Here is a 13,495-nt window from a genome sequence, read left to right on the forward strand (position 1 = left end):
TATTTTACTTCCATAATATAGAATGTTTCCATGTGAAATTGAGTATTTAATGTGGAAAATTTAGGGCGTTTTTTTTTTTTTTTTTTTTTTCTTTTTTTTTTTTTTCTCCCATTGGGGAATTGATTTGACTTAATTTGAAGAGAGTAGCTGATGTCAGCCTGAAAAGAAAGATCATTTCAAAGGCCCAGCATGCCATTTTGATGAAAGACTACAAAGACGAACGTTCTTTATTTGGAATTACTAACATACTGCATGTGTAAAGTAAGACCAGGGATATATTTTTAAGAAAGGAAATAAAATCAGTTTTAGTTTAATGTCAAGAAGAAGTCTCTTGCTAGAGAAACAGTTAATATACATAGAAAGTGATTTTACACATGCGTCTTTCCTGAATAATTAAGTGTGCCATGATGGGAAGGGGAATTAGACGGCGTCGCTTAGGGAGAAACAATGATGGAGGCTAACAAGGTCAAGACCTAATCATGCTAATAAGACATGAAAGAATCTGTTTAACACACAGCCCAGACAGGCTCTAATTTCTGGCTTCTTTCCTTAAAGACGCCGCAAATGTCTTAAAAATGTCATCCTTGCCATCTCATTAGTGCTTTGGCCATGCAGGCTGAATTCCTACATTACGTCCAAATGCTCAGGGTGCGACGGAGCTTTTGGTGATTATTTATGCGTGACAAGTTGAAATGTGAAGGCGTACGCACATGCTCGCACAGAAAGAGAGAGAGAGAGAGAAGGAGGGAGAAGGACAGGAAAAGAAGCTGCAAGGAGAACACACTGTGTCTTTAGATGGGCATGTCAGCATCGGGCTGTGGAACTATAACTCAAACTTACTGATTATTCAGAGGATGTTGCTCAGCAGTGTCCAAGGACGGAGTCCTGCCGGGTGCCTCAGGAAAGAGCGGGAGGAGTGAGGCGGTGACTTAATGAAGGAATCAAAGGCCTCTATTACTTTAGGCCTCTCCAAAGAGTGAATACTGGGGGAAACTGGGCCACTCTGATCACAATAAGCACTTTCTGCTTTCAGTCTGCCTCTGCGTAACGTATTCTCATCACTTCTCTCGGTTTGAAAAGCGGGCATGTAACAGACAGAAATGCAGGCCGCTGTGAGAGGAAACTAAATATGAGATTAAGGCTACTTTCATACTAGTGCTTTTGGTGCGGACCAGAATCTGTTTGCAGAACCCTGTGAAACATCATTATTTTTCTCTTGGCTTCCAGTAAAAAAAAAAAAAAAAATCTAAATGTTCTTAGAAAAAGAAATTAACTTCAGAAACTGAATAGCATTTTCTAAGAATATATCTTGTTGAACTTATTTCATAAGTTAGCAGTTAGAAATCTAACAACTGAAACAAAATGCAGGTCAAATTCAGTAATATGAACTGGCATCTTGTCCTTCTGAATGGTTATATAGCAATAATAGCCAACATTTCCTGCTAGTGAATGGGAATACTAACAAATAGTGCAATGTGAAGAAAGTCCTCTAGGGGCAGAGAGGAGAAGTTGATTCACGTGAAAAGACCATTATCAAACACTTGTATAGGAAAACATTTATAAAAAAGCTTTGTATGGTTTCTAAGAGGTGTAAAGAATAAAAGGCTGAAACTTTACCAATTGTTCAACATTAATAATTAAATAGAGTTAAATGGGCGTGCTCCTGCGGCGGATGGGCATCATGTGCACCAATGGCACAGGCCATGTGAAAGGTTACAGATCCCACAAAAGAGAAGCTAAAGAAATGAAATCTACACAGCCACCTCTTCACTGTAAACTAACCAATGGTTAAAAACATCATGATCCAGAAGAAAAATCACATGGACTGAACTGACCTGTTTTAGGAAACTGAATGTAATGATGAAGGTTATCTATTGAGAAATCAGCTGAATCAAGACATTTAAAGGTTGTTGAGGTCAAAACTTATGCTGAACACTGTTCTTATAGAGCTTTTGTAGCTTTTTCATTGCATATGTTTCTTCTGATTGGTTCAAGGAATATACACCATTTTATTTCAAACATCCTTGAGAATATATCATATACTGTAGTCATATACTGTATTAAGACAACAAGCAGACAAGTAAAGGACTTAATCTTGAGAATGAGACCGATGCAAAAATACCAGAAAAAGTTTCATGTGTTTGTGAATTGGTCACGTTTTGCTCTGGTCTAATGAATAAGACTATTTAAATGGAGAAAGACCCTCAGCTTTCTTCACCAGAGACTGCTGTTAGAGCATTTAGATGGTTAAGTAGCCTGTTTTGAATATAATAACCTCTAAAGGTCTTTGTTAGGCTCTACATTGTCAGTGTTCACAATACCACGGCTCGGGCACATAATACTGTGTAACAAGGCCATAACCATGTCATTAACATTCACATGTTCACGGTTCTTATAGTTCTCTGGTCACATGACATGCAAGTAAACAGTCTGATCTTTTCTTAGTAAGAGTTTTATTTTATATATATATATATATATATATATATATATGGCTGCATGACATTTCATTTCACATGAAAATGTCTGATATTGCTATTGCCGAGACATACAGACAAAACACCAGATTATATACTTGAAGTGGCAGCCTTTGATTTGTTAATCACAATTTGATAAGATATATCACTATAAGTTTTTATTTTTTTTTATTTTTTTATTTTGATTAATAGTGCAGCCCCATTTGTTTATTTTAATGTTATTCTCACGAACCCCCATTTGGGAAACCCTGTACTAACCAATCAGAAGCTAGGTCATACAAAGCAAATTAAAGCTCATGTTCTCAGAAGTATATATGTCTAATTGTAGTGTATTTGTGTCATAGAACACTTGTGTAAATTACACCACTTTAATAATTTATTGACATCTTTAGAAGTGATGAAATGTGTCCTTTATGTGTTTGCCCTAGTCCCTCAATTCCGGGTTGAGATTTTAATAGCATGGATGTATAATAATATCTGCCTATTAAGCCTGACTGTGCTTTTGAAAGGCCTGTTTAATTAATGCGCCGGTGTCTCGGTTAAATGCCTTGTTTCTCTTCGTTTCTTCTTGTCCCGGCAATGACACCGGTCTCAAAGCGGCATGATGGCATCATTTGTTGACTGTTCAAGGGGAAAAATCTCAAAGTTTGCCTTTCCTCTGGTCACGTGAGCATAAGTCCCACCCTTCATCTAGGAGAAATACAGCAGGCCAGGGAGACAAATGAAGAGAACCTGCTATGCTAAATGGGTTCAAGAGACTGCCACTGTCACCCATTACAAGGTCACAAATGCATTTAAATGCTCCAGAGACGAGAGGGAGGGAGAGAAAGAAAGAGTGAGAGAGAGAGAGGGAGGCAAAATTGATTGAACAGTTCCAATGTCCCGCTCTCCTCATTAGATTCATTTCTCAGCCGCCCGAGGTTAATCACCACACACACTCACCTCACGCTGTTGTTCCAGTTACATCATAATTAGTGCGGTGGGGAAAGCAATCTACGGCTTATGAAGCGATAGCCCCCTCCATTCCTCCCTTGCCGCCATCAGAGTGCACACGCACGCATTCCCAATCACTATCGTGCAACCTCTCCCCTGAGCTTGCTGCATTTTGGGGATTGATTTCATTTCTTAATGACAGCTCTGGTAATGACCCTACGTGCCAGAGCTGCTGGTGTCAGCCTCCAGACGGTGTCTCAGGAATTGAAGAGGAGGACACGAGAAGAGCAAGGGAGGGGTGTGCGGGAAGGATGAGAACGGGGTGTGGAAAAGACCTCCGCAGCCTTTGCCTTTCCCAACCAGCAAGGACAGCCAGGTGGAAATTAATAACCTAGTAGTGGGATAATTGCGCAGTTCAAAGTTTGAACGTAAATGATCAGATGTAATATTATTACTTTTTTTAAGTATGAATTGCATGCCTGCTCTGTGGATCATTCCCGTCCCTCAAAGTATTTGAGTTTTCTTGAAGATTTCTTGCAAAACCTGCTAAAAAGAAATGCATCTTATTGCATCTTTTGCTCCAACAAGACTGTTTCCGATCAGCTAAATGCATATTTACACATTTATAAAAGTTTGGGTACAGTAAGATTAAAAACAGTAATATTATTACAATTTAAACTGTTTTCTATTTTAATATATTTTAAAATGCAAAACATTACTGTCGGCAAAGCTCAATTTTATTTACTCTCACTTTTGATCAATTTAATGCACCTTTGCTGAATTAAAGTATTAATTTCAGTATTAATAAGCAATTTATTAAATCAATATTTTTTCAGATAATATTTTAATAATCTGTTTTTACTTCAGTACATTAACAATGTAACAGCTAAATATTTAAATTCAGATGTTTTCATTATATTAAGCTTTTTTTTTTTTTCTTCAAACAGATTAATATCTTTTGATTAATTTATTGCATCTTTTCTAAACAAAAGTGTTATTAAAAAAATCTTACTTAGCCCAAACTATTGAACGGTAGTATTTATTTATGCTAAACATTTTATCTATATGTGATGGAATCAAACCCATGCCCTTCGTGTTTAACTACAGGAATAGCTGAAAACAAGGTGAGCAAAACCACAGTAACAGTTACATTACTCTTGTAAGGCCTCTTAGAATTAGCATGTCTGACATATATGCAGTATCATCTCATAATAATGCATAGATGTTATATTGAAATCCAGTTTGCATAATAATCTTACAATGGCCCCTGAATACAACTCGATCATTTCATTAATAATAAATGCATCACAAGGTTTCTGCTAACGCACCTTACATGTTTAGTTAGTGAAAACACTAAATCGGAATGTTATCAGCCCAATGAACGCTTGCATAATCACTGGAGGTGTGAATTTAGTCCGCCTGTAGCCCTTCACTCTCAGGCCTTCTTCACCCTTGAAGGGATGAAGATTTATTTGTGCATTTTACCTGCACTTGAAAAGGAATCTCAATGCCGTAAAGTCAATTATTGTACATTTTCAGAGGCAGAATATCAAAAGAGGAGATCTCATTTGTTATGGATAGCTTGAAATTCAACATCATTTTTTGCTTTTATCTTTGTTATAACTGGTTTAGCCTTGAGTCGTGCCCGCGGCAAAAAGCACTTCACTACGCTGGTTTCATCAATAAATCAAAAAGCCTCTCATTTATAATTTCTGAGTTAAGAGTTGCAGGGAGTAATGACAATACATGCATATTCTTTGTTCCTCTGTGGTGTACGCAGAGGTCTGATTAGTCTGGGAATCATCGCAATACATTAAGCATTATGTGTCCTCGTAATACTATTGCTCATGCTGCATTGTCTGATTTCCACTTCCGCAAGGTCCATGTATTGTCCTACGCTTATGAAATAATGGTAAACATGAAAAAGTACATATTGTTGGATTAGGAAGTAAAAATGGTTCATTTTCTTAATGGAATTGGGAGTGATCTGCACTGCAGGGCCTTATCTTTGAGACACTGGCATAGGGTCAATACTACACGTATTGAATTTGCATCGAGTTTGTAAGTGGAGTTGGCTCAAAGAGTGAATTACGCTGGATTGATGGGTGTCTCCATTGGTTGGGTTTCTCATATTATGTTGCTGTTGCTTCAGGAGGTGGAATGGTCAGCTAAAAAGCCCCCTAAAACCTTAATGCACTTCCTCTCACTTTGCTGAAGTGGTGGCCAGAGGTCAACACACTGCGGTTAACAGTGGAAGTTGTTTAAGAGAGCAGCACAGCCAGTCAAAGTTCAGTCTAAACAAGTATGTGCAGCAAACTCATGTGGCGTGTGTTGAATTCATTTACTCCCAGGAACTCAAATCATGCTTTGAATTGTACTACACCCGGGGGTCAAGGTTTGACTTAACATCGGCAGATAGCCTACTCTGCTGGTAGATGTCCAAAAAGCATCTTTCTCCATTAATGGCCATTCACATCCATCCATCCATCCATCCATCCATCCATCTGATCTGCCTAATCAGCACGAGAGGAGGCCTATATACTCATCTATAGGGGCTTTCACACCAAATAGTTCTAGGAACTCAGTTCTAGGAACTATAGTTCCCCGGGAACTAATTTCTCCCCTGGGCCATGTGTTTGTTGTGTGTCGTGGGTTTCGTGATAACGGAGATGGATGTAAATGCATAATCTATGACTGAAAGAGCAAAAAGTGAGGCTAAGAGACAAAATCTCATATGACAACTTTCAGTATTACATATCATCGAAGCGGAGGAAAGAACACAACACTGCAGACAACAGGTAGGCTAAATGCTGTTATCGCTGTTTTCCATGTTTGTGAAGTAAATATGCTTACACAGCTTTTTAAAAATCCTGGGTGCCGGTGTTTGACATGCGTTTGACCAATCAACATACATTCACGTCTCTGATAGTTCCTATAGTGCTCGTTTAGACCCTACTCTGAAGTAGGAGCTAATTTATTTCCCCCAAAAGGAGTTTCTAGAACTAAAATCGTTCATGCGGTGTGAACACTGCAAAATCCGGGTACTTCAGCCAATAGTTCTAGGAACTATGAAAAGGTTCCTCCGGTGCGAAAGCCCCTCATGTTCCTCGACAGTTTTCTGCATCCCTCCACCAACCCTGACTCCTCACTCTCGTCTGGTTCCTATGCTAGCTAGGGATACTGGAGGAGTACTCTGGGTTTGGGCCAAATTCTGAGCTCCGAGCCCTACCTTCGGACAGCACGCCAAATGCACATACTCTCTGATTATTTGTAAAGTGTGAACTTGTAAATCATCCATCCATCTATCCATGCCTCCAGTACATAGCTGATGTTTTGATATATCTGTATTTCACAGAGTATAATTTTTGTACCTGAACATATTGTGGGTTTGTTTTAGCTAAAGTCACACCTATCGCTGCAGACGTCCAGCCTGTGTGGTTACATCTGTTTTGGATTCTCTGCAGCTGACATTAGGCTAATCGTCTAGGACAAACCAGTCATCGATAGTGCCGGGGTCATGTTTCCCTGAGCACAAGCAGTTAATGCCAAATCCAGTCGGGAAGCCCTAGAGCCTTTGATCCCAGATTGCTTTGAAAGAAAGTGCTGACATTTCTGACCACAGGGCCCTAATCAGATTCAATATTGTAGCACCCGGTCTGTTTACTTATTAAAGCTTGTTTACATAATTGGGGATATCAAAGACTTCGATGGGATACATTAACTAGTCAGAATCTCATTCCGCCAAAGATTTTACACATGAAAGCGCACCCTTATATTAGAGGAGAGGAATAATAACGCAGCCCAATATTTTTGGAAATACTTTGACTAGCTTGAAAGCTTGAAAAAATACAGCACTCAGGAAATGCAACATATTGACACAGGTGCTGTAATTTATCAGAGCCTGAAGAAACATTGTGTTTTTAAAAAAGAAGTTTTGTTTCCATAAGTGGAAGTTTGACCTCAAACAGATGGAATGCTTTTAGCTGGAGAGGTGCATGAGGAGAAAAGCATATGCATTGCCAAACACAGCAGATATGAGCGATGAAGATCAAGTTTCAAAAAAAAAAAAAAAAAAGAAATTAAAAAAAATACACTAAATAAACTTTTTTTAAAAAGTTTTGTGGACTAAATAATAAAAGATGCATAGCAGCAGGACATCCCCAGTGCTTTGAAGAAACAAGCTTTCATGTTTGTTTCTTTTGCACAAGCATCTATAAAAATGATTAGGCCCAGAGAGCATGCCCAGTGCCACGAATGTGAATTATTTTTGAAATATTAAACATTTGGTGAGAAGGTCTTAATGTCTTGTTTGCAAGTATTATTTAAAATTCTGTGTCACAGACGTATGTGGAAATATGACTAGACAAAGCAAATAATATTAATTCTAATGTGCATAGAGCTGGCGTTTGTGAATTCCATCAGAGTTTGGATTGGGTGTGTTAACTGTAGCTGAGCTGGCATTTCATAAATATTGCATAGTACACTTTTTCCCTCGTTGGGAGAAAGAAATGCAAAGGAAGTTCTTGAAACATACTGTGAGCTGAATATGTACACATTCCCCAATTAAAAGAAGACGATTTACAACTAAGAAAAAAATAACCCTTCAGAATTATCTGTATTTTTGTATGTAATAATCCTAAATGTGGTTTGACATTAGAACAATGCAGTCTTACATAGCAAATACTGTATACAAAGCAATATTTTTATTGACAATGTCACGTTCATTTTTGGTTTCAGTGTCATTTTCATAAACTTTTAGGGTGCGTCTCAGTCAGCTCCCTAGGTGGTGAATCAGTTTATTGTGTTCACGAATTCTGGCACTGACTCACTACACCTTGGGACACTGATGGCTTTATTTCCAGTGATATAACAAAGTCCTCGATGTATAGCATCACTACTGGTATTTATGAATCACAGCAGCACATCTTTATTTGTTTATGTAATTTAAAAGTAGGTAACACGTCCCTTCATGGCCGCCATTCCAGAGTCTCATCCCGTCATGGCCGCCATTCCAGAGCCCTTATCCAAAATGCCCGCCGCACCTGTGCCCCTGGGAGTACTGGTGAAGTATGAGGGGATGTCTTGCAGCCCCGAGTTGACTCCAATCTCCGAGTCCATTCCAGTATGTTCTCCAGAGCCTGTTCCAGTATGTTCTCCAGAGTCTACTCAAGTGTTTGTTCCAGCCCCAGAGCTCAGCCCAGAGAGTCTTACCCTGTCCATAATGGCTCTGGCATTGTGTGTATGCTCCCTGAACTAGGGAGCTGATTAAGATGTACCCTTTAGTTTGTTTCTCATTATTTCCTCAGTTTCCTTGGTTGCCTTGGCTACTAAGTATGTTTTCATTGGTTTCATACACCTGTTTCTTTTTTTGATCATTAGTTTGCTCTGTATATATAGTCCTCAGTGGCTGTGTTTACACTGCAGTCACAGATCTGATCTTTTGACCATATCCAATTTTTTGGCCTGCCTGTTTACATTTTACTTTAGACACTGATAATTCCCACCCAAAATGATTGTCAGTGATCGCTTTACTACGCACATGGTAGACCCACGGGTTTTGAATGGCACTGCTATTAAAATTATTTATATATTCCACGTCGGGTGGCCAAGATTATTTGCCAACATGGATAGGCTAAGTTAATAGCTGTCATGGATGTTTTGCAGTGCAAAATCTGACTGAATGGATATAGACCGAAAAAAAAAAGAAAAAAAAAATTGTTTGTTATTTTATCTATGACTCGTTACATCTACAATTCTGAAGTGAAATAAAGTAGCATGGTAAGATTACATTTATTTGAATGAATTCGAATATGAATAACGAGAGAAAGAGCCAGAGAGAGCACGCGAGAGTATGAAGCTGGGAAGTTATCACCTCATTGCTGAGAAATATGTTTTCAGTAGTGAAGCTTATTTATCAAATTCACCAGGCAGAGGTTGAAAACTAGCTGCTGAATGTGTTGTGTGCGCAATTTCTTTCCTATAGGAAAATAATCTAGATATATAGAAATACAAAGTTCCCACCCACCTCAATAAAAAAAAAAAGCTGTTTGTTTTAGTGCAAGCGCATACAGTACATCACCTCTGCTTCATAACACATTAAAATGATATCTTTTTATAGGCAAATTTTTCACCCTCGCCTTGTGGTGGCTTGGAATTTCAATGGGAATCAGATATGCATATTTAGACATAGGTCGGATGTCCAGATATCGGATATGTATCTGATTTAAAACCACATTTGGAAGTGACTCAGATCGGATGCAAAAAAAAATAAAAAATTGGATCTTGTGCGGATTTTTGTGTTTACACGTGTGCAACAAATTCCGATCTGTGTCAGATGTGAGCAAAAAAATCTAATTTTTTGTGCCAGCGTAAACACACCCAGTTTGTTCTGTTCTTTGTCTAGTGTTGTGTTGTGCACGCTGTTATGACTGTTTGCCTTCATCTGATTATCTCTCTGTTTTTTTCCTTTTTTTTGATATATTAAAGTTAAAAGTGCTGCATTTAGATCCGTTTTACCTCATCTCATCTTCCTTGCCTGACCTGACCATGACAGACGAGCAGAATTGTGTGAACTTCATTTAAGGAAATGACCTCTGTTAAAGGGTAATTAGAATTTCTTTGAGTTTGGCCTGGAGTTTACATGATTTTGGTTACCTTTTGTTAAGTCTGTGGGAAGTAGGACTGCTGAGGATATACACCCCAGTGAATTGAAGATTTGCATGGAGATATAGCTGAACAGTTGGATATAATTAAAACTCTCATCAGTATGGAGATGATTAAAGCTGCATCAAAACCTTTAACAAAATCGCACATCAATTTACGTATTCAGTTCACATATACTCACACAAATGTATTTTAGTTTTATCACAGTTTTTTTTTTAATAATTAGCTTTTATTTTTATGTTTTTAATGTAAGGTTTTTTTTTATTAGTTTTTATTAGTTTTTGTGTGTGTGTGTGTTTGTGTGTGTGTGTGTGCGTGTTTTTGTGACATACCAGGACACAAATTTGTTTAATGACATGGGTATGACATAGGTATTACAAGGAGAGGGTGACTTATGAGGACATTACCCCATTTTTCAAAAGGCTTATAAATCATACAGAATGAGTTTTCCGTGATGGGTAGGTTTAGGGGTAGGGTTGGTGTAGGGCGATAGAAAATACGGTTTGTACAGTATAAAAAACATTACGCCTATGGAATGTCCCCACAATTCACAAAAACGTGTGTGTGTGTGTGTGTGTGTGTGTGTGTGTAAATTACTGCTATTCAGGTTTAATTTATTTTGATTTCAGTTTTAATTTTTATTTCCAAATAAATAATTGTAGTGCTTCAACTTAAACTTATTTCAGTTTATTACCAAGGCAACATTTCTAATTTTCATTTAATTTTTCAATTAATATTTATATTTTATTTCATCTTTATTTCAATTAACAGATTATATAAAATAATAATACTGGTGCTTCCCATTAAAAATGATGCTAGGTTGTTGTGGTGGGTTTTTATATATAGGTGCTAAAACATTCAGAGTGGTTTTAGTGCAATGCTTTGTGGTTAGTAGGGTGTTCTGGGTGATTGCTTGTTATTTCCCAAATCAAAATAAATTATAAAATATTATTTATATATCCCCACAAACGCGCTGCTCCTTTCAGCACCCTCATGTTCCCATAGACTTTAACTGATAACAGCCTGATCACAGGAGATTTTAATGGACCTCAGAGGAAGAGATTCTGAAGCTCTGAAGACTGAAAAGGGTTACAGTAGGATTTATGAAGAGTCAGGCTTCTATCTGTCCACGCTTTACAAATATCAGAAATTCAGCCCTATTGCTATTACGAGTGGGCATCCTGCTAAAGCAGCCCAAAGACTGTATGGATCCTCTAACAAGCAGACCTACCCTCCAATGACAGCTGAAGATCTGCAGGCTTCTTTTGCACTTCATAACATCCATATCAACTACCAGAAGAAGAAATAAAAACACCAAACAGTTGAACTCATGCCATGGGAGGCTACTGGTCATGTCAGGTTTGCTAAAATCCTTGATCTCCACTGTGGATTTGTATCCCTCACTCCCCCCACCAGGGAAAAGTACATCAAGACATCTGTCTGATATCAAGGGACAGTGCACCCAAAAATGAAAATTCTGTCATCATTTACTTACTCTTATGTCGTTCCAGACCCGTAAGACTTTCGCTCAACTTCGGAACACAAATTAAGATATTTTTAATGATTTCTGAGAGATTTCTATCCCTCCATTGACAGTCTATGCAACTACCACTTTGACGCTTGTAAAACGAATCCATATGAATCGGGCAGTTTAGTCTAAATTTTCTGAAGAGACACGATCACTTTATAAGATAAACAGATTTATTTTAGCCTTTTATTCACATATAAACATTCATCAATGATCAAATCAGTTATGGTAAATGCAAGCTTAAGCATGTTTGCTTGATATGCAAGAACCAATGAGGTGTGTTCTTGTGCGTCAAGTGAGTACGGTTGAGCTTTTATTTTTGCCTAAAATCAGTCTGTCATATGAAGCGATCGTGTCTTTTCAGAAAATTTGGACTAAACTGCTCGATTCCTAACTTCTTTTTCAATCTCTTTATGAACTTTTTGAAGTGTCAAAGTGTCAGTTGCGTAGCTGTCAATGGAGGGACAGAAATCTCTCAGATGTCTTTAAATACATCCGGTTGGTGAGGTCTGAATGCGCTCTGACAACGGAAGTGATGTCTCGCACTCATTGAAGTATAAGCACGAGACATCACATCCGTCATCCGTCATCCGTGCAGAAGGCAGTTGGACATAGTGGTGTTTTAGAGGTGAAAAATGATATAAATACTGTTCGGTTTCTCACACAAACCGATCGTTTCATGTCTTAGGACATCAATGTGTCGTCACGAGCCGCAGGGTTTAATTTGGATTTGTCTGTGCATGTTTTTTTGATTCTTATAGATGGAGTTACCATTGACAAGCATTATACGACTGACAGACCGCAACGGTTGGAGTTAAAAATCATCATTTGTGTTCTACTGAAGTAATAAAGTCACCTACATCCTGGATGCCCTGGGGGTAAGCAGATAAACATCAAATTTTCATTTTTGGGTAAACTATCCCTTTAAAAAGATTTTTTTATTTGTGTTCTGAAGATGAATGAAAGTTTTACGGGTTTGGAACGACATGTGGGTGAGTGTAAAGGATGACAGAATTTTCATTTTTTGGGTAAACTAACCCTTTAAAATGTTATTTGTCAAATTAAACTTTCTTTTTTAATTATGAAGATCATATTTGAGGAGTCATCCTTGCAGAAATACAGATCCTAAAGGGTTCACAACTGTCCTAACACAATAATGGCCTTAAAATTTGATTTGCCCCACTAATTTTTTCACCTCGATTAAAATTTCTCCATGTATCCCCTCCGTCAACACGTTTGTGCAAATTACAAAGTATTGATTTATTTATTCCGGAATTCATAAATGCATACAATGTATGTCCTAAAGCAGACAGCTTGAGGAAAACCAGCACTTATCCTGCAGGTTTGACAACATTTGTCCCTGACATGATTGAATTTCATGAGCTCGCTTTAACACCCCTAGAGTAACTAGGAATATTTCATTTTTAATCTTTCAGTCGAAGCTGAACAATTTAAGATAAATAGATAGTAGAGATCTGGGACAAAATCCAAATTAAGACTGTGAGTCAATGCTGTAAAATAAACAATAATAAAAAAAAAACATGAAAAAGTCCAGTGTGTGAAGGCTTTTCACTGATTCATAGAGAGAAAGAGATGCTGAAGATCCATCTAAGATCTATCCATTGTGCTCCAACTAATGATGGAATTATTTCTCTTTAGACAAAATGTGTCATGTTTTGATTTGATGCAAGTAAATCCAATGTAAATGGCCTAAAATGGATTTTATTTTAGATAAAATTGATGAGAAAAGGAGGAGCAGACGAAAAATCAATTAAGCCAGCCGAGTAAACCCTGATATGATCCAACCCCATTTGACTACCATTGTAGGTCATTAGTTCTTTAATGAAGCTTAAATGCAGAAAAACAGTTCATTCTAAACCATAGAAACAATATAGCT

The sequence above is a fragment of the Ctenopharyngodon idella genome, chromosome 6 (genome assembly GCF_019924925.1).
Source record: "Ctenopharyngodon idella isolate HZGC_01 chromosome 6, HZGC01, whole genome shotgun sequence".
NCBI classification, from domain to species: Eukaryota; Metazoa; Chordata; class Actinopteri; order Cypriniformes; family Xenocyprididae; genus Ctenopharyngodon; species Ctenopharyngodon idella.